We start from the raw sequence: 19,685 nt of genomic DNA on the forward strand, positions 1-19,685 counted from the left end.
ATTTAAAGTATCTTAAAATTCTTACTACATTAGTATCAGCATTATAAAAATAACTCATTTAAACTAATCAGTAGATTTGCTTCTAACATTTCTAACTGCAAACTGGTTTCTAGTATGGAAGTCTCACTACTTGGCTCAGGCTGCAGAACATAAGAGCTTCAAATTCTGATTTAGAATTACTCAACTTAATGAACTCTCATTCTGTTCAACTTGGTTATTAAGAAGAAGAAGAAATTGCCCAACTCCTGAATACTTGGTACAGATTATAGATATATCTACAACCAAGAAGTTATAGAATAGAGTCAATAAATATCATTCAAATCCTATAATGCTTAAAAATAAACTTAAGTGAAATTGAATACCACGTTTAGTATAACGTTGACTTTTACAAACTTCTCAGAGATATCTTACATAATATGTAATTGTCAAAAAGAATCCTAATAGTGATTTAGGGTTTTGATTCTTCTAAAAAGAATGAACTAGATTTTGTTTCATTCTGGTTTTGAAAATGGGAATGTGATATTGGTTTATATAATTACTTTAAATTCAGAGATCCATTTAGGACAAATGATGAAAATGAAGCATTTCTAATTTATGAATAAGCTTCCAATAAAGACTAGAACTACATTAGTCCGTGGGGGGGAAAAAATCAAGATTCTGGAGAGAAGTGTTCTTGAGTAGGGAGTCATGGTGTCTGGCTAAAAACCATTTTTTTTAAACAAGCTCTGCCAAGTTTTATTATAAAGAACAATTTTGCATGATTTACTTTTTGCCAGTCTGTTCTGGCATGCTTCTAATGATATCAGAATCACCTGGATCAATGATAGTCAGTATGATATTCTGTAGTATTTTCTACATGCTGTGCCTAATTCAATATTATTGCCACTGTAGTGATGGACACCAGTTTTGGCCAACATAAGGTAGTACTCTATTTCAAATTTCCTTATAGCCAGGAAGTTGTTGACGAGGATGATCAACTTCGCTTTGCCTTGTCGGATCGTCTTCAGAGGCTGTTTGTACCCCAACATGTACTTTCCAATTTTCATAATGAGTTGGAGTCTTGAGTTGATGGACTCCAGAGACTTTTTTTGTCTTCTTTGCAGCTACCATCTTTCTGCCTTAGGTGTGGGATGGGCCCCAACCAGAAGCAGCTGCCAAGATAAAAAAAAGCCATTATTTTATTAACTTATATTACAGACTTTTTTTTTTCTCTTCTGATTCTAAGCTATTCATTCAGTAAATAATTATGGAATACCAGGAGTTATAAGTGAACTCATGTCCTTGAAGAACTCATATTCTGGTGGGGAAGAATGACTTGGTCTAAAATAATAGTAATTCATTGTTCAGAATGCCATGATAAAGTACAATTTGTTCAAACATCTATGAACCGAAGAAGAGGGAATAAAAGATTGGCCTTCTGCCAAATTAATTATTTAAAATATTGTTTTACAAAGACATTTTTACTGTATTCTATCTCAGAATTTCTGTGTCCTAGAATTCCATGCAATCAGTGCAAGCAATCTGAAGACATCAATGACTCTTGGGTGCACACTTAAGCAATTAGGACTCTAAGACACAACATTCATTTGAAAAACAAATGCATAATCATTCTCTGGGAAAATAGAAACATTTCAGTCTATTAAATTGTTTCAAATCCATAATGAAATTAATTAAGAGAGTAATTCAAGACAAGGTTTAGAAAGCATTAATACTCTGTTTTTAATATATGGCAGACATTTTGCATTTTATCACTTAATACTCAAGACTCACTTTATAGTGAGGGAACAAATTCTGAAAGATCCAGTAAGTTTATTATAGTCACAAAGATAGTCCATGTTTCATAAACAGGATCAGAAATGACCATCAAACTTCAAAGTGTTAATAAACAGACAAAAAGTTTTATGTCTATGCTAATAGTTCTTAAACGCTATGTATGTCATGCTCTCCATCAAAGTTACATGTCAACTACCGATGACACTCAACCTAATCATAATTTGCGTTTGTTTTTACTTCCCAAAGCATTGAGTCTAATAAATGCTTCTGTGTGAATGGACACCAATTTTATCCCCACAATGCTTGGTTAGGTACCATTAATCTTCATATACACAGTTTTAAACTTAAGAACTGGAAAAAAGTTTAGATTTGAAAATAAATATAACAATAAAAACATTGATTTGGTGATCATTAAGCCAAATAAAGATTTTATAATACATTTACATTTCAGATATATTAAATATATTATATTTCTGTTTTGTTTTTTGTTTCTTTTTATCTATTCATTTTTATTTTTTTAATGTTTATAATTTTTTATTTTAAAATTGTAGGGTACAATTCAGGGTTAGGTATACAAATATTCATTATTCAGGTACCCTTGTTAATGAGATATGTCCAGTCTTCCCCAGGTAGATTCCCACTACTGCCAATCCCACCTCCCTGTCCTCCGCACCCCTTCCCCCCCGCTGCAGTTTCCTGCTACCGATAATCCTTTTCTTATAGTATCATGATAGTTATTCAAGGTTCACTTGAACCTTGTGATACTCCATTATTTGTTTCTGTGAAAGACCACTCAGTATTATAGACTCTAAGTCCATCCAGGTTACAACGAAGAAGTTGTTCTTCTTTTCAACTGTGTAATATTCCATTGTGTATGCGTACCACATTTTTAAAAATCCAGTCTTCTTTTGACGGGCAGCATGGTTGGTTCCATGTTCTTGCTATTGTGAACAATGCTGCAATAAACATAAATATATTATATTTCTAATACAATTAAATCAGGTTTTTTTAGTTGTTTTTCTAGTAGTAATGAACAAAAATTTGATTGACAATTGCCTTAATTTGTACAGTGCCTTCAAATGGAGGAAGTTTGGCTTACTAACCAATACATCTGTGACACTGACATTTAGTTTATGCCTAAGAAAAGGTTTTTTTTAAAGATGGAGACTGGCATGGTAGCTCATGGTTGCTATTCCAGCACTTTGGAATGTTTAGTCAAAAGGATCACTAGAGCCCAGGAGTTCAAGACCAGCCTGGGCAACATGGCGAGATCCAGACTCTACAAAAAGTTTTAAAAATTGTCAGGGAATAATGGCACATGTCTGTCCCAGCTACTCAGGGCTGAGGCAAGAGGATGACTTCAGCCCAGGAGGTTGGGGATGCAGTGAGCCAAAATTGCACCACTGTACTATTCCAACCTGGGTGACAGAGCAAGACCTTGTCTCTAAATAAATAAATAAATAAATACAAATAAAGTAAAAATAATAAGACAGAAAAGTGGGTTAGCATTTTAAGAAGGGTGGTAGGATAGGAAAGAACACTTATTATGAGTCTAGTACTTTATACAAGTATATGCAGCTAAGTCACACAGACTTAACGACAATAGACTTGCCCTCATTTTTAAAATGGAGAAACCTTTAAGAGGCTTAGCTAACTGCCCAAGGTCACAGCTACTGAATGACTGATCTGATATTACATTCAGTTTCGTCTGACTTCCAAGTACGTGATTTTGAGAAACACAACTTTTCTTGGCCATAATCATCATTGAGGTGACTTCTCAAAGTGTCTTTGAAATTGTACCACATGTAGAATAAAAAAAAAAAAGTGCCGGGCTTGGTGGCTCAGCCTGTAATCCCATGCCTTTGGGAAGCTGAGGTGAGTGGATTGCCTGAGCCCGCGGGTTTGAGACCAGCCTGGGCAACTTGGCGAGACCTATCTCTACAATAAGTCAAAAAAAATTAGCCGGGCGTGGTAGCGCGCACCTGTAGTTCCAGCTACTTGGAAGGCTGAGGCAGAAGGATCGCCGGAGCCCAGCAGGTGGAAGCTGCATTGGCCGGGGATGGCCACGGTACTCCAATCTGGGCTACAGACTGAGACTCCGACTTGGAAAAAGAAAAAGAAAAAAAAAATGTGCCTTTTGAAAAAGCCTATCAAGATTTAATTTGGAGTATGAAAGTAGTATGATTTTAAAAGAGCATTATTAAGTGAGCATACTGTGTGAATTAATTATATAATATAATTTCAAAAAAGACGGTTAAATGGAGTTGGTCTTTCCCTCCAGATGATAATAAAAATGAGCTATGTTAAAGAAAGAGAATTAAAGAGAGTATTTAGAATGTTCAACATAGATCTTAGCAACAGTTACTGCTATTAGTATTAGCTTATTGTCTTAGATAAGCACATTATAAAAATCTATGAATATGCACAGTTGTACAAGCATTCACTAGTTACCATAGGACCAAAATCAAGGTGTTGACATATGTGCTGTGGCACACTTTTTAGCACTATAAATGACATAATTTCTGATTTCTTACAGTGATACTTCTGTTGTTGAGTATAAGTTAGAGGATATATGGGCTAATTTCTCATGAAGAGGAAAGTAGAGGAAAAAAATCACTATTATTAAAACATCAGTTCAGTTCACTGACATCTCACTGCTTCGGAAAAATTAGAGGCAAAATTTCTGCTCATTAAACTTCAGAGCCACCATAGCAAATTCTAATGAGTTGCTTATTAAATTAGCAATTTTCTATAACTGGCATGATTCATCAACTTCTCTTTCATTCTCAGTTTTCAGATTAATAACTAAAAGCCCAAATTGCATGACATGGCTCTTCAATCAAACTTAGTGTTATTAAGAGACCACAGCCACTAAAACCATTTTATATAATCAAGTGAAGCTCGATATTTCAGGAAACATTGTTTCCCAGCTACAGTCCACAAAGCTTTTAGAAATTAATGTGAATTTTTAGCTAAAAATAATGCCATACCATTTATTTGCTTATTCAACATATACTGAGTATTTACCAAATATCGACTAGAGTAGTTTCTGCCCTCATGAAGCTTCCATGAAATATACCTATATTAATGGAATCCAAAAAGCAGTATTTGGTAACAAGAAGAAAAAAATACAGTGACATGAGGAGATGCAGAGTGTTAAAGATGACTCTTTACATTCCATAGATATAAAAATATCTTTTATGACATGATACTTGAGCAGAAATCCTAGTGAAAAACTGTTGTACAAATAGCTGGAATAAGACCACCCAGGTTAAAAAAGGAGCAAATGGAAAGGCCCTAAGGAGAAAATGTGCTTGGGGTTTAAACAAAGTAGTGAGAAGACAGAGTGGCCAAAGAGATTGGGCAAAGAGGTGAATGGTAAGAGATGAAACTTTAAAAAGTAATCAGAGGCACCAGATCACTGCATAGACCAAAGTAAATATCTTGAATTGAGTTTATCTTGTGATGGGAAGCCATAGAATGTTTTGATTTGAGTGGTAATATGGTATGATTTACCTTTAAAGAAATTGATTAATTACTCTTTTTTTCTTTGAGTTGGAGTCTCACTCTGTCGCCCAGACAGGAGTGCAGTGGCCGCTCCCGGGCACTGCAGCCTCGACCTGCTGGGCTCCAGCGATCCTTCCGCCTCAGCCTTCCAAATAACCGGAATTACAGGCATGCACTACCACGCCCAGTTGATTTTTTGATTTATTGTAGAGATGAGGTCTCGCCTGCCCAGGCGGGTCTCGAACCCGCGGGTTCAGGCAATCCACTCTCCTCACCCTCCCAAAGGCGCGGGATTACAGGCTGAGCCACCGAGCCTGGCTATCTCTCTCACTCTTGGCTGATGATTCTGTGCCTTACTTTGCTGTAAAAAGAGATGCTGCACATTCATAAGAGGACGTTTAACTTCAGACACTCCCACGTGGCATCTACCCAGCTGGCACATCTACAGCCATATGAATTAACGATGTGCTAGACGCCTACTTCCTGAACCATCCCTTTTTTTCTTTTTACTGGATAATTCTTATCAGTTTATCAACTCTCCCTTAACTCCATAGTTTCCAGGAGAGTTGTCTACACTCACCATCTCCACCTATTCTCTATCCATTCCCTTTAAATCAATCTAATTTTTTATTTTTTATTTTTTGTGTGTGTTGGAGTTTCACTCCTTGTCGCCCAGGCTGGAGTGCAGTGGCAAGCTCATGGCCACCACAGCCTTGACCTGCTGGGCTGAGGCGATCCTTCCGTCTCAGCCTTTCAAGTAGCTGGAACTACAGGTGCATGCCTCCACGCCCAGCTGATTTTTTTGATTTATTGTAGAGATGAGGTCTCGCTGCCCAGGCGGGTCTCGAACCCGCGGGCTCAGGCAATCCACTCACCTCAGCCTCCCAAAGGCACAGGATTACAGGCTGAGCCACCGAGTCCGGCTATTAATTACTCTTAACATGTACTGTGGGAAGCAGGTTATAAAGTTGTTGCATTGGTGCAGGGAAGGATATCCTTGTGTCGCTGCATTATTTTCTTCCTGTTACCAAATACTCCCTTATATATCTCATGAATTTAGGTGTATTTCATGGACGTTTCAGCATTGTAGTGATGGAGGAGGAAAGAATTTGTTTAGATTAAACTATGTTTATCATTGGTCTATCTATCTATCTAATCTATCTATCATGAGGTCAGCAGAATATACCACTATATAAAGTGCATTTGAGAGAAAGTCATCAGTGCCTCTAAGGTGTTCAACTTGAGCAACTGAGTAAATAGTGGTGTCCTTTATTGAGATGCAGAACGCTGAAGGGGGATTGATTGTGGAAGGTTGGATCAATGATTTTGTATTTTTTTTTTTTTTTGAGTTGAAGTCTCACTCAGTTGCCCAGACTGGAGTGCAGTGGCCGCTCCCAACCACTGCCGCCTTGATTGCTGGGCTCCAGCTGGCGATCCTTCCGCCTCAGCCTTCGGAGTAACTGGAATTACAGGTGCACGCTACCACACCTGGCTAATTTTTTTTTGATTTATTGTAGAGATGAGGTATCGCCAAGTTGCCCAGGCGGGTCTCGAACCTGCAGACATAAGCAATTCACTCACCTCGGCCTCCCAAAGCACAGGATTACGGCTGAACCAACGAGCCCGGCCTGATTTTGTATTTTGGACGTGAATTTGAGTTGCCTTGTAACTATCCATATGGAAATGTCATGTAGGAATCAGAATATTCCAGTTTGGAGATTAAGATTGGCACAGGGCTGGGGCAGGAGGAATGTGTTTCATAGTCAGTAGTAGATATAATTTAAACACTATACTATAAAGGATATTTATAGTGTGTATATGTATATAAAATAAGTGTATAGATGAAAAGTTGAACTCTAACATTAAATGTCAGCAAGATATCAGTATCAGTAAAGCAAAAACACAATGAAAAGAAACGGACATTAACTTGGGAAGAAAACCAAAAGAAAGGTTTCTGAGTGAAAACTAAGTCAAGAGGGTATTTCAGCAAATAGGAAGTTGAAAGAAAGTGGTCAATTGTGTCATTGCTTCCAGGAGGTGGGTAATATAAGGGACTGAGAATTTACCACTGAATTTTACAATGTGAAGGCAATTGGTGACCTTGTCAAGAGCAGTTTGGCCTGAATGGTGGCTCATGTCTTTAATCTCAGCACTTTGGGATGCTGAGGTGAGAAGATTGCCTGAGCCCAGTGATTTGAGACCAGCCTGGGTAACAGGGCGAGACTTCATCTCTACATAAATAAAAATATTAGCCGGGCATGATGGTGCACACCTGTAGATCCAGCTACTTGGAAGGCTGAAGCGGGAGGATGGCCTGAACCCAGCAGGTCGAGGCTGCGATGGCCGTGTGCAGGCCACTGCACTCTAGACTGGGTGACAGAGTGAGACTCCGACTCAAAAAAAAAAAAATAGACGGGTTTGGTTGAATGAGAAAGACAAAAGCTTGGTGGTAGAATCTCAAATAGGACTAGAGAGGGTAAAGACAGTGAGTATAAGAATGTTTGAGGATTGTGACCTTTAAGAGAAGGACAATAAGGAAGTATCTAGATGCAAACACTGATCAAGAGTGATTTATTTGCTTGTTTGTTTTTATTTTTTAAATTTTTATTATTATTTTTTTTGAGTTGGAGTCTCACTCAGTCGCCCAGACTGGAGTACAGTGGCCGCTCCCGGCCATCGCAGCCTCGACCTGCTGGGCTCTGGTGATCCCTCCGCCTCAGCCTTCCAAGTAGCCAGAATTACAGGCATGCGCTCCCACACCCGGCTGATTTTTTGATTTATTGTAGAGATGAGGTCTTGCTGCCCAGGTGGGTCTCGAACCCGCGGGCTCAGGCAATCCACTCACCTCAGCCTCCCAAAGGCGCGGGATTACAGGCTGAGCCACCGAGCCCGGCTGCTTGTTTGTTTTTAAAGTTGAGGAATATTTCTATTTATTATTAAATTGATGAGAATGATCAAGTAAAAAGAAAAAAAGGTGATAATGAAACAGAGGCACGAGTTTACTGAATAGCTGATGCGAGAGTAGATGAGATGGATGAGATCCTATGTACTATGGAGGAAGCTCTTGCTGGGTAGGGGCCCAAAGGTCACATTGTTAGTAGAGAGAAAATGAGATGTATAGTAATGGGACCAGTACATGGTAGATCTGTGATGGTGTCCTAATGAAGTTCTCTTGTGATTGTTTCTGCTTTCTCAGTAGAATGAGGAGCAAGATAATTCCTGGACTGTAAGAAAAAAAGAGGAAATTGGAGGAATAAGGAAAATGTATAGAATAGTTATGAGGCAATTTGCTGACAAAGACACTATATTAGGGTTACCAGGCAGTACTGAGGGTCTGTGGAATTTATGATACTAAGTTTAAGTGATCGCTGGTTGCTTCCGTTCATTCACATTCTACTACTTGGAGTAGGTGCTGAGAAGAGAATTGATTGAGTCTGTGCTGAGACTTTATTGTAGATAAGTAAAGAAATAAAGCAAATAGTTGAAATGGAAGAGTGTTTTTTTTTTTTTACTAGTTTTAATATTCTAACCAATCAGAGAGAAAAAACTTCTTTTGTTCTAGTATGAAAGTATTGTTCATATTTATAATTTTTGAATAAATTCTTCCCAAATAGTTTATAACCATAAAAAGGAAGTTTAAAGTTTTTAATCCTGCTAAAGACTTAAACGTTTGAACAGTTCCGCTTTGCAACTATCTTTAGTAATGTAGAGTTGTTTTAATTTAGACTTAGTTTCTCAGATTGTTCTTTTCTTTTGAAATGAGACTTAGGTAAAGAATTTTGTTCAGAATAGCTTATGTGCCTGTCTTGTCTTTCATTACTTTTCGGTCCATACTTCCTTTCACTAAAAATTTTATAATCAATTAAATTGAAATATTTTATCTTAAGTATCTTTATTTAATTTTATAGATAAAGAGATTACCTACATATTTATGTGAGCCTCTTTATATTTCTTCTTTCCTTCACCTACCTACTAATCCCCCCTTTTTCTTCTTGCTAATTATTTTAAAGCTTTTTCATTCTCTTTTTATTACACTTTGATAAGATTTGTCTTCTACCTCATCCCCTTTTGTGGTGGCAATTATTCTTTTATTAAAGAGAAGTGCTAGTTGTTTATGAATAAACTTGTTTTCATGTGCTCTACCATATTCACTAAAATGTTAGCATTCAAAATTTTGTTATGTGTTTCATAGTTGGTTAAAAAAGATGTTTCCTAAACATTATGCATGTTCCTAAACACATACAATTTTTTTTAGATTAAAAGGTTGATAATGAATGATTGCCATGTTTCTTACCTAGAGTAAATTTTCTGTATTCAAGGCAAGGGGTCTGAGGTCTCACTTTATCACTCAGACTGGAATGGCACGATCATAGCTCACTGTACCTTTGACCTTCTAAGCTCAGGAGATTCTTCTGCCTGTGCTTCCCAAGTAGCTGGGACTCTGGCATGTATACCATGCTCAGCTAATTTGCTTTTTTTTTTTTTTTAGAGATGAGGTCTCACTAAGAGTAAATTTCCTGAGGCCAGGAATTCAAGACCAGCCTGGGCAATATAAATAGACTCTGTTTAATAAATAAATAAGTAAATAAGATGGCACTTTCACATGTGAAACAACATTGACAAATATAAAAATAGTTTCGCCAGGCTCGGTGGCTCAGCCTGTAATCCCGCACCTTTGGGAAGCTGATGTGAGTGGATTGCCTGAACCCGCGGATTCAAGACTCGCCTGGGCAGGCGAGACTTCATCTCTACAATAAAATAAAAAAATTAGCCAGGTGTGTAGCGCGCGCCTGTAATTCTGGCTACTCGTAAGGCTGAGGCGGAAGGGTCGCCGGAGCCCAGCAGGTCGAGGCTGTGGTAGCCGGGAGCGGTCACTGTACTCCAGTCTGGGTGACAGAGTGAGACTCCAACTCAAAAAAACAAACAAAAAAAACCAACAAAAAAACCCCAAACAAACAAACAAACAAAAAACAATAAAACGATCATAAATGTCATTGATCCTGTCTGCAGATGAAGAAACTGAAATTAATGAAAACTTAATGATGTTTTCATGTACACTCAGAGTATACCACAAGACCTAGATTCTAAACAATCAGTGTACTTTCACACCACGCTGGTTTGTGCTAGTGTTCTGTGACAGATGATTATGCAAGAATGTGAACAGTACATTTATATTTAACATAAGAAAATGTAAACCACTAATGAGAAATTTATATGCATCCAATAACATTTTATGTTCGTTCTAGCAAAGGAAATGTTCAAAAATTTTTATGTATGAGTGTATATATACACATATTTATATATGTATATGTGTATATATACGAGTATGTATTGAATTTATTTTGTTGTTCCTATGCAATATTCTTTAGTGGCATTAAATTTAAAGCTGGGAAGGATCTTTTCACCTCCATTTATATAAATTAAAACTCAGAGTTTATGTGATTTTCATAGCATTGGTCTATTTCTCCCTATTTAATATCCTTTTTGCCATATTTTACTACTATATTTTATCGCATCCCTTATATACTTAGAGCAACAGGCTCTGAGTTAAGAATTCACTTTCAATGTTTTCAGGATTATCCTGATATTTGACCTGCCCATGGTTTAATTTTCTACCCTTTAATGGATAAGGACGTATGCATTCATGTTGATCATAATACTTGCACTTCTAGAAGTGTTATTCAATCTGTCCCTCATTTTATCTCATTTTCTTCAAATACAGCATCAACTGTCTAAGTGACTTAGTGAGTCTTTACTGGCTCAGGCTATGTATACAACATACTCGTGCTGATTTAGAGCAGGGGATTCTGAAGCTGAGACTTGTCTGGCTCTATTTAGAGACTAAGATATAACATATCATATATTCAGTTATATATATATATGAGATTGTGTATATATTGTGTATATATACAAATGATTACACACACATATGCCGAATGCAGAAAATGTGCAATTTGTAATTAACAAGTTAGCTCGGTTGTCATTTTTTTAGAAAATTTTTTCTGGTGACAAATTTCCATAATTACAGGATTTGGGTTCTAATTAGAAATGATGCTTGTGTGTTTTATAGATTTTATGAAGTGAACTTTAATAACACATTTATGGCTTTTATTTTTTCATTACTCATTGAATCTTTAGATGATGTTGTGACTAAATTCAAAATGTAATTTGAAGTTAAACTATAGCCACTTTAGGAACCAGAAAGTCACTGTCCAGCAATCTGCAATATATATTTTAGTTTCACAAGACCAGTCAATGGGATGGGAAAGAAGAACTCTGGTGTACTTTTAGAGGGTTTTCAATACTTCCACAAAAAGGCAAATTTTACTAGGTTATTAGGTGTTAAAAGAAAACAAGCATTGTAATATTTCATTCTCATAGAAAAAAGGAAGATGTCTGTATTTTGTCTGACCTCTAGAAAGGTCTTTTAGTCTTCATAACTATTTATTCTAAAAGTTTAAATGGTGAAATCTGAAATGTCAGCCTTTTGAGATAAATATAATTCCCGGAAGTGGATTAAACACTCAACAAATACTGAAATGGTTGAAACATATGTTTGGATTTTCTGGCTGTGAAATTCTAATATAGATAGGGAGGGTTGACAATGGAGGAAAATAAAAAGTAATCAAGAATTCCTAAGTCAGTGATGAAGAAAAGCCAATTTTGAGGAGCAAGGACACAGAATGACTGAAGAGAGTGATGTTTTGAATATAAGATTTTAAAGTTGAGGTGTTAAGGACAAAGCTATTGAAGTCATTATTATATTCAAATTACTGGATTTTCAGTGGCTATCTTGGGGTAAATATGAAGTTAATTGGCAATGAGAAAGTAAAGAAATTCTCAGCCATGTTTTAGAAAGGTTTGTTTGTATATTTATGGAATTTAATAACTATTATACATGGGATAATGTGAAAGGAAAGATATAAGTTAATGATTGAATTCACCAAAGCGTCATGCAATCAGCAGAACAAGTCTATGTGCTGTTTAACTATAAGGATTCACCTTGTATGTGTACTAGTGTTTAGCATGGAGATTGATATTCAAATTTTTAGATGGAGGAATTAATATTTTTAAGGCAAGCAATATATTTTAAAATATTGCTTGTTTCTGGGACGGTAGATTGCTATACAGGAATTATCTATTGAATCCTCTCAACAACCCATTAAATAGCTATCATTATTTTTCTTTGTGCAAATATGAAAATGGAAGCTCAGAGAGATTTTTCCCGAATCATTGGAACTAGTTACTAGAGTGTAGCGAAGCTAGAATTTGAATCCAAGCATTGTGACTCTAGGCCCCTTTCTTCTACTCACAGTGTACTGGCCATACTAAAAGCTGAGTGGGATGAGTCCGCCACTGTTAATTTATTTCAAGACTAGGATGTTTTGCTATCCCAGAGAGATGGGAGAGGGATGTTTTTCTGGGTTTTAATCTCTGGTTCCAGATATAAAACATTGGACAATTCTTCTAAATCCTGAGATTCTTTGTTTCCCCATAGATAATGTAAGACTATGCTAAACTCATATATTTTCTTTTTCTTTTTTTGCTTGAGTAGGAATCTCATGGCACACTCATGATCACAGCAGCCTCGACCTGCTGGGCTCAGGTCATCCTTCCACTTCAGCCTTCCAAGTAGTTGGAAGTACAGGCACACGGCACCATGCCCCAACTAATTTTTTACTTATTGTAGAGTGGAGGTCTCTCCATTTGTCCAGGCTGGTCTTGAACCCCTGGGCTCAGGTAATCCTTTCACCTCTGCCTCCCAAAGTGCCAGGATTACAGGCTTGAGCCACCATGCCCGGCTCTAAACTTATTTCTAATAGCTATGACTTTTTTTTCTGTATAAGCATTAAACATTCAAATTATTTTCTATTTTATCATCATTTGAAAAAAACATTTATTGTCTTGATCTTGCCTTCTGGATTTTAAGATCATATTCCAGGATATGTCCCCTTTTGGCTAACATTCACTTGTAAATTCCACATTGTTATTTATGTTTAAGCCAACATATAATATGCAAGATAAAATGAAACGACAGGTCAACTTCAAAAAGCAAATTCACGATGCAAAACAGGAAAGGTTGATGACTAGAACAGAGATTGAATAAAGAGAAGGTCATAATAATAAATCATGAATATTAAAGACAATCATGAAGGAACTGTTAGAAATGAGTATTTTTAGAAATTATTTTGAGTCTAATATCCAGTAACATTTTGTCTCTTATTACGAATGCAAAGCAGTGTTCTTTTTGCTCTGCAATTATTTTTCCATGGATGTGTGAGAAGAAGAGGCTTTGACATTCTTTAAGCTCAGGGAGGCTAATGCTTTAATGAACAGCTTGTTATCAGCGGGCTCTCGCTCTGCCTCACTTGCAATTCCCAGCCTCATTCAGTCAGGGGAGAGCCTTTGCGTTCAGTGTAAACATCTTTCATCCTGATACAGCTTCAATGCGTTAGTCCCTAAAGTTCTCATATTTGGTATTTAATTATCGGTTAATTAAATCACACAGTTTAGAGGACTTTTAGATTAAAGGAATATTAAATGTCTGATTCACTTTTACAAATGTGATATAATGTCAACCCATATACAATGGGCATTAAGCTTTTAGTGAAAAGCAATTTCCTACAACCTGAAAAGAGCAATCAAAATACAAGTGTATACATTAACTATTTTTATAAAATCACTATTAATTGTCATATGAGCTCTCTGTAGACTTAAATGGTAACAAATCACGTAACTGATCTCTTGTAAATGTCCTCTGAAGTGGCAATTGTAGGAGGTAAATTGAAAGTTTTAGCTTTTATTTTGATCTCAGTTGCACAGAATTGAAATACTCGTGCTCCTCGGTTTATTAACCATTTTCTTTACAGATCTATCAGTGTCTTTGTCTTGTTTTATTATATATTCAGCATCATTTCTAGGTCCCCTCCTAATCTCATCACTTCTGTAGTAAAATGTGCCAATGATTTTAATTTGTGGTCTTAGATATGCGTGCATCTTTGAAAACTATATAACATTGGTTTGTGTGTGTGTTTAAAGTGTGTATGTGATATTGTGTTACGTAGACTTTAAAGTTTCTTACTTTTATCCTTGAATTATAATCAATATATCTACTCATGTTGCTACAAGTAAGATCATTAAATCTGGCCTCTGGATAGGATGGCAGTCAATAAGGCAAAACATTTCACTTATTTAATTTGCTGGTAATAACACACTGGTTGCTTCCTACTCCATACTGCCACAGCAAATGTTATAAGTACCTGCTTACATGCCACTTTGGACATATGAGATAAAGTCTAGAATATTGCTAATGATACTTATTTTCTGTGCATTTAATATTATTTTTCTATTGTTTTATGTAGATGTGATAAATATAAAATAATTATGTATCTTTTAAGGGTTTCTTTTCTAACTTTTCATGGTTCTAGTTTATTACTCTTTGAAAAGAGCTTCCATAAGAATTATCAATACTTTCTGATGGCAAAACTTCATTAATGTCAACTATCACTATACAAATATTTCTAGTTATTTGCTATTCTTTTATTTTATCACCCAAACCAACTTAGATTGACCAGTCCCTCTCCTAAAACCCTCCATGGACATCAGTTTTCTTTGGACATTTAGTCTTTGTTTTTCTGACAAGGAGAGTAATTTGTTTTCCAAGGCATTGCAAGTCTCTGCTCTTTTATTCCTTGTCCTGGTGAATACAGATAAGTGTAATAAGGCACTTCTGAAAGTAACTTTTTTGAAATTATTTTTTCTTTTTATTTTATAGTAAATATTTTATTTTGAGTCTATATTTGGAATAATTTTTGAAGATGCAGAATAATGATTTTTTTTCCTGGAGGTAGTGAACATATATTTCTAGCTTAGCAATCTTCTTAAATGAAACGTAGAAATGCACAAAGAAGAATTTAGATGAATCAATCTGAGTTTTTTCTTTTAGGTAGCCATGATTTTTAAAGAAAGTATATATTGAAATGGCAATAAGGTTATTTCTTTACTCAACTAAAATTTAATGAGTTTGATACACTGTTAGATGCTGAACTGTACAATGTGAACAAGAAAGGCACAGTCCTTGCTCCAATAGAAATTAAAATGTATCAGGGAAGGCTTCATTTAGGCAAATCTTTAGCTAGTTTAACTTCTAGGATCATGTTTTTATTTTGAAGACCCAAAGACCTATGCTTACTAGGACTAAGGGGTATTCAAACCCTAAAGGACTGATTCGTGACAACTCTAGTGAACACAGAATAAAGTCACCTCCAGAATATTAATTAATTTTGCAATTAGAATTAATCATAAAAAGAATCTGAATATGCCAAATATCCCAGTTAATAGAGTCTCTGCCTGTATTAAAAAGGTAGTCAAAAGCAAACAGCCCTATTACAAAGTGGGCAAAAGATATGACTAGACATTTCTCAAAAGAAGACATACAAGTGGCCAACAGATACATGAAAAAATGCTCAGTTTCATGAGTCATCAAAGAAATGCAAATTAAAACTATACTGAAATACCACCTAACTCCAGTCAGGATGGCCATCATCAATAACTTAAAAAACAGCAGATGCTGGAGAGGATGTGGCGAAAAGGGAACCCTTCTACACTGTTAGAGTGTAAGCTAGTACACTCTGGGAAACAGTGTGGCAATTCCTAAAAGATCTAAAAATTGACCTCTCATATGACCCCGCAATCCCCCTCCTGGGAATGCCCCAGAGGAACTCAAATCACTCTGTGAAAAATATACCTGCACACACGTGTTTACTGCAGCATTATTCACAGTTACAAAAACATGAAACCAATTGTGCTGCCTATCGAAAGAGGACTGGCTAAAAAAATATGGTATATATACATGATGGAATATTATGCAACCATAAAGAAAGACAACATTATTAATTTTGCAGCAACTAGAATGGACTTAGAGTTTATAATACTGAGTGATCTATCCCAGAAACAAAGAACCAAGTATCACATATTCTCGCTCAAGAGTGGGCCTTGAACAACTATGGTATCACTATAAGAAAGGGATTAGCAGTGGTGGGAAACTGCCAGGGGAGGGAAGGGGTGAGATTGGCAGTAGTAGGAAACTACTGGGCTGGGGGGGCACACCTCATCAACAAGGGTACTTGCATAATGAACATTTCTATACCTAACCTTGAATTGTACCCCACATATTTGAAATAAAAAAAAAATTAAAAGAGAAAACATTTCAAAGAGCACTTTTGTAAGAATAGGATAAAAGAAATATTAGCTCATGCTATTTTATAATAAGTTTTCAGTTAAATAGTTCTATGAGAATAGCCTTGCCAATGAGACCAAAGTAATTGATGCAGGGGAAGATTGCCTTTAACCTTACTGTGCTTTGTTTTCTTTAGGGGTTAAATTATCCACTGCTTTTTACATATGTTATATTCAATCAATTTTAAGACATGATCTCCTCAATTATTAATATCTGTGGTTTGGTGCCGTGTTTTGTAACCAATGGCACCTTATAATTCCTGTCACTCAGGCAACAGTTACAATATAGTTGTAATTGCCTACAAATGTGTGAATTTGATCATAACTGTTCAATTGTGTGATGTGTATTGATGATGTATGACTGGAAACTGATACAATTAAAAGATTACAAGCCGGGCTCGGTGGCTCAGCCTGTAATCCCGCACCTTTGGGAGGCTGAGGTGAGTGGATTGCCTGAGTCCGCGGGTTCGAGACCCGCCTGGGCGGCGAGACCTCATCTCTACAATAAATTAAAAAATCAGTCGGGCATGGTAGCGCGCGCCTGTGGTTCCAGCTACTTGGAAGGCTGAGGCGGAAGGATCGCCGGAGCCCAGCAGGTCGAGGCTGCGGTGGCCGGGAGCAGCCACTGCACTCCAGTCTGGGCGACAGAGTGAGACTCCAACTCAAAAAAAAAAAAAAGATTACATTGTGACTTAACATTAAAACAAACAAATATATTGTGTACATAGGCAAAAAGGGAGCTGTATGATAGAATAGAATTTTTCTTAAAGAGCTCTGTCAAGTAATATAAAATAAAGATTCAAAAGTATAAAAAATTAACATGTTAGAGATGTTTCTGCAATTTTGCTTTCTTAATGGAACCTAAAATATTGTGTATTGATTAATGTCCATTGATTAATGGAGTCTAAGTTTAGATGAAGAATATCTCAGATTAACCTGTTATGCAGGCTGACATTGTCTAAAGGAGGGATTTGAACTGGGACTATAAGAAAATTCCATGTCTGGAATTGGAAATAATGCTTTGCATGTATGTGCGTATGTGCTATTTTATGAGGAGATGCTTGGGCTGGAGCTATCACAACATTCTCAAAGTCAGGAACTACTACTCTAAAGCAATACTCTGACTACTATAAGAGACACCTTCCTTAAAACTATTGCTATGAGTCATTATAACATTATTGTTTTTAGTATTTGCTGTTCAACTTTTCAGTTGGTAGTTACCACCAGCCAAAAGATTAATAGTAATTCATCTTTTGATTGCTTTCTAAAAAGTACCTATATTTCAGGTAAAAGCATTTAAGAAATACCCACTGTATACGCCTATACACTGACAATGTATATACTTCAAAATATTAAGATATTGAATTAATTTTAAATGAAAGTGCAGTTATTAGAAAATGGAGGTTATTAGAGTCATTTTAGAAGATTAGAATATTCAATCAGTGGGTTTTTTATGTCTTGTTCAAGTTAGCATTAGAGTATTTATGTAACACATAACTAACATGTAACTAACAATTTACTCAATCTAGTTCATTCTTAACACAATATCTGTGCCTACTCAATTGTTTATTTACATTGTTTATTTACATTTCAGGTACAGTGGAATGTATAAACAGAAAATAGTTACAGCAGGATTGCAACTTAACCACCCTCTTTTAAAGTTATATAGTTAGCTCTGAAAATATTCTAAGTCATCCATGGTCGCTCCTGGAGATAACCAATCAAAGCAAATATTCTTTCTGTCAGGGCTCAGAATTATTTGTTTCTGAGTCTTAGATATCACATCTAGTGAAATTAAAAAAAAAAAGGAAGTTCAATGCCAAAGACTTCTTTTCCTGAATCATTCTCTGTTAGGCAATGAAATATTTGCCACAATTACTAACTTTGAACTAAAAAAAATAGAATGAAGGTGATTTTTTCCCCCAAGTAGTTATAATCTAATTCCAATAATTTAGGCATAGCTTTTAAACAAGCTTTTCTTAGTTTGTCCGAAATGGCATTGGAAAAGTTCAGATCCTCTACATTAGATAGCAGAGTACCTCCCCCAAAAGCAGTCCCTGTCTTCATGAATGCTATACAAATTCTTGGTAAAAATCAGAGGGAAATATGCCTGGACAAAACACTGAATGTGTATGAAAAGAATATTCTTAATATTAAAAAAGCATACATTCAAATAACTTTCCTATATAGCTACTGGTGGTATATGAATATAGGCATATGTGCATAAAATAAATGTATCCGATAATAACGCTGATCATATCAATGAGGTCATCTTCTCAGATGCGTTAATAGGAAATCACTTTTTTAATGACTGCTTCCTAAACATCATCTATAATCATGCTTCTCTCCTGGCTCATTTGATAATTGCCTGTATTTGGTTTCATTCTAAGATATATAATTAATCTTAATGATTTAAGTTTTTGAAATTTCTAAAAATTAATCATTCTGATATAACATCGATTTAACTATGCAATTTAGCTATTAAAAAAATCAATGGTCAGATGCAGCCAGGATTTCGTTATTCTTTTTTTTTTTTTTGAGTTGGAGTCTCACTCTGTCGCCCAGACTGAAGTGCAGTGGCCGCTCCTGGCCACCGCAGCCTCACCTGCTGGGCTCCGGCAATCCTTCCGCCTCAGCCTTCCGAGTAGCCGGAACTACAGGCATGCGCTACCACGCCCGGCTGATTTTTTGATTTATTGTAGAGATGAGGTCTCGCTGCCCAGGCGGGTCTTGAACCTGCGGACTCAGGCAATCCACTCACCTCAGCCTCCCAAAGGCACCGGATTACAGGCTAAGCCACAGAGCCCAGCTCATTATTCTTAATTATAATCTGTTATAATAAATTCCTGAGTAAAATAGTAGGATATGTGGTTGATGTTGAGAGATTTAAAATAAGATTATAAATTAAGTTTTTAATCAATGATCAAATTTCTAATGTTTTACATACCAATTATGGAAATTTATTAAATAAAATTGGATAATATTTAAAAAATAGCACAAGTGTACATAGAAACAAAATTTGTGATTTATTTTCTCACAAAACAATTATTAAAGTATACCTTAAGATAACATTTTTGCTTTATTTTCTTATATTAACTTGGATTATTATTACAATAACAATTGTTCATTGCACATTTTGACTTGTCCATTATTACTGCTTTGTTTTT

At 36.0% G+C, this 19,685-nt stretch overlaps 1 pseudogene; it reads right to left on the reverse strand.

The window, feature by feature from the left end:
• Positions 1–762: 762 nt before the first annotated feature.
• LOC110596572 lies at positions 763–4,483 on the reverse strand (annotated as a pseudogene).
• Between the last annotated feature and the right edge of the window lie 15,202 nt (positions 4,484–19,685).

This window comes from Carlito syrichta, unplaced genomic scaffold (genome assembly GCF_000164805.1).
Source record: "Carlito syrichta isolate Samal-C Ts95f unplaced genomic scaffold, Tarsius_syrichta-2.0.1 Scaffold310741, whole genome shotgun sequence".
Taxonomy (NCBI): domain Eukaryota; kingdom Metazoa; phylum Chordata; class Mammalia; order Primates; family Tarsiidae; genus Carlito; species Carlito syrichta.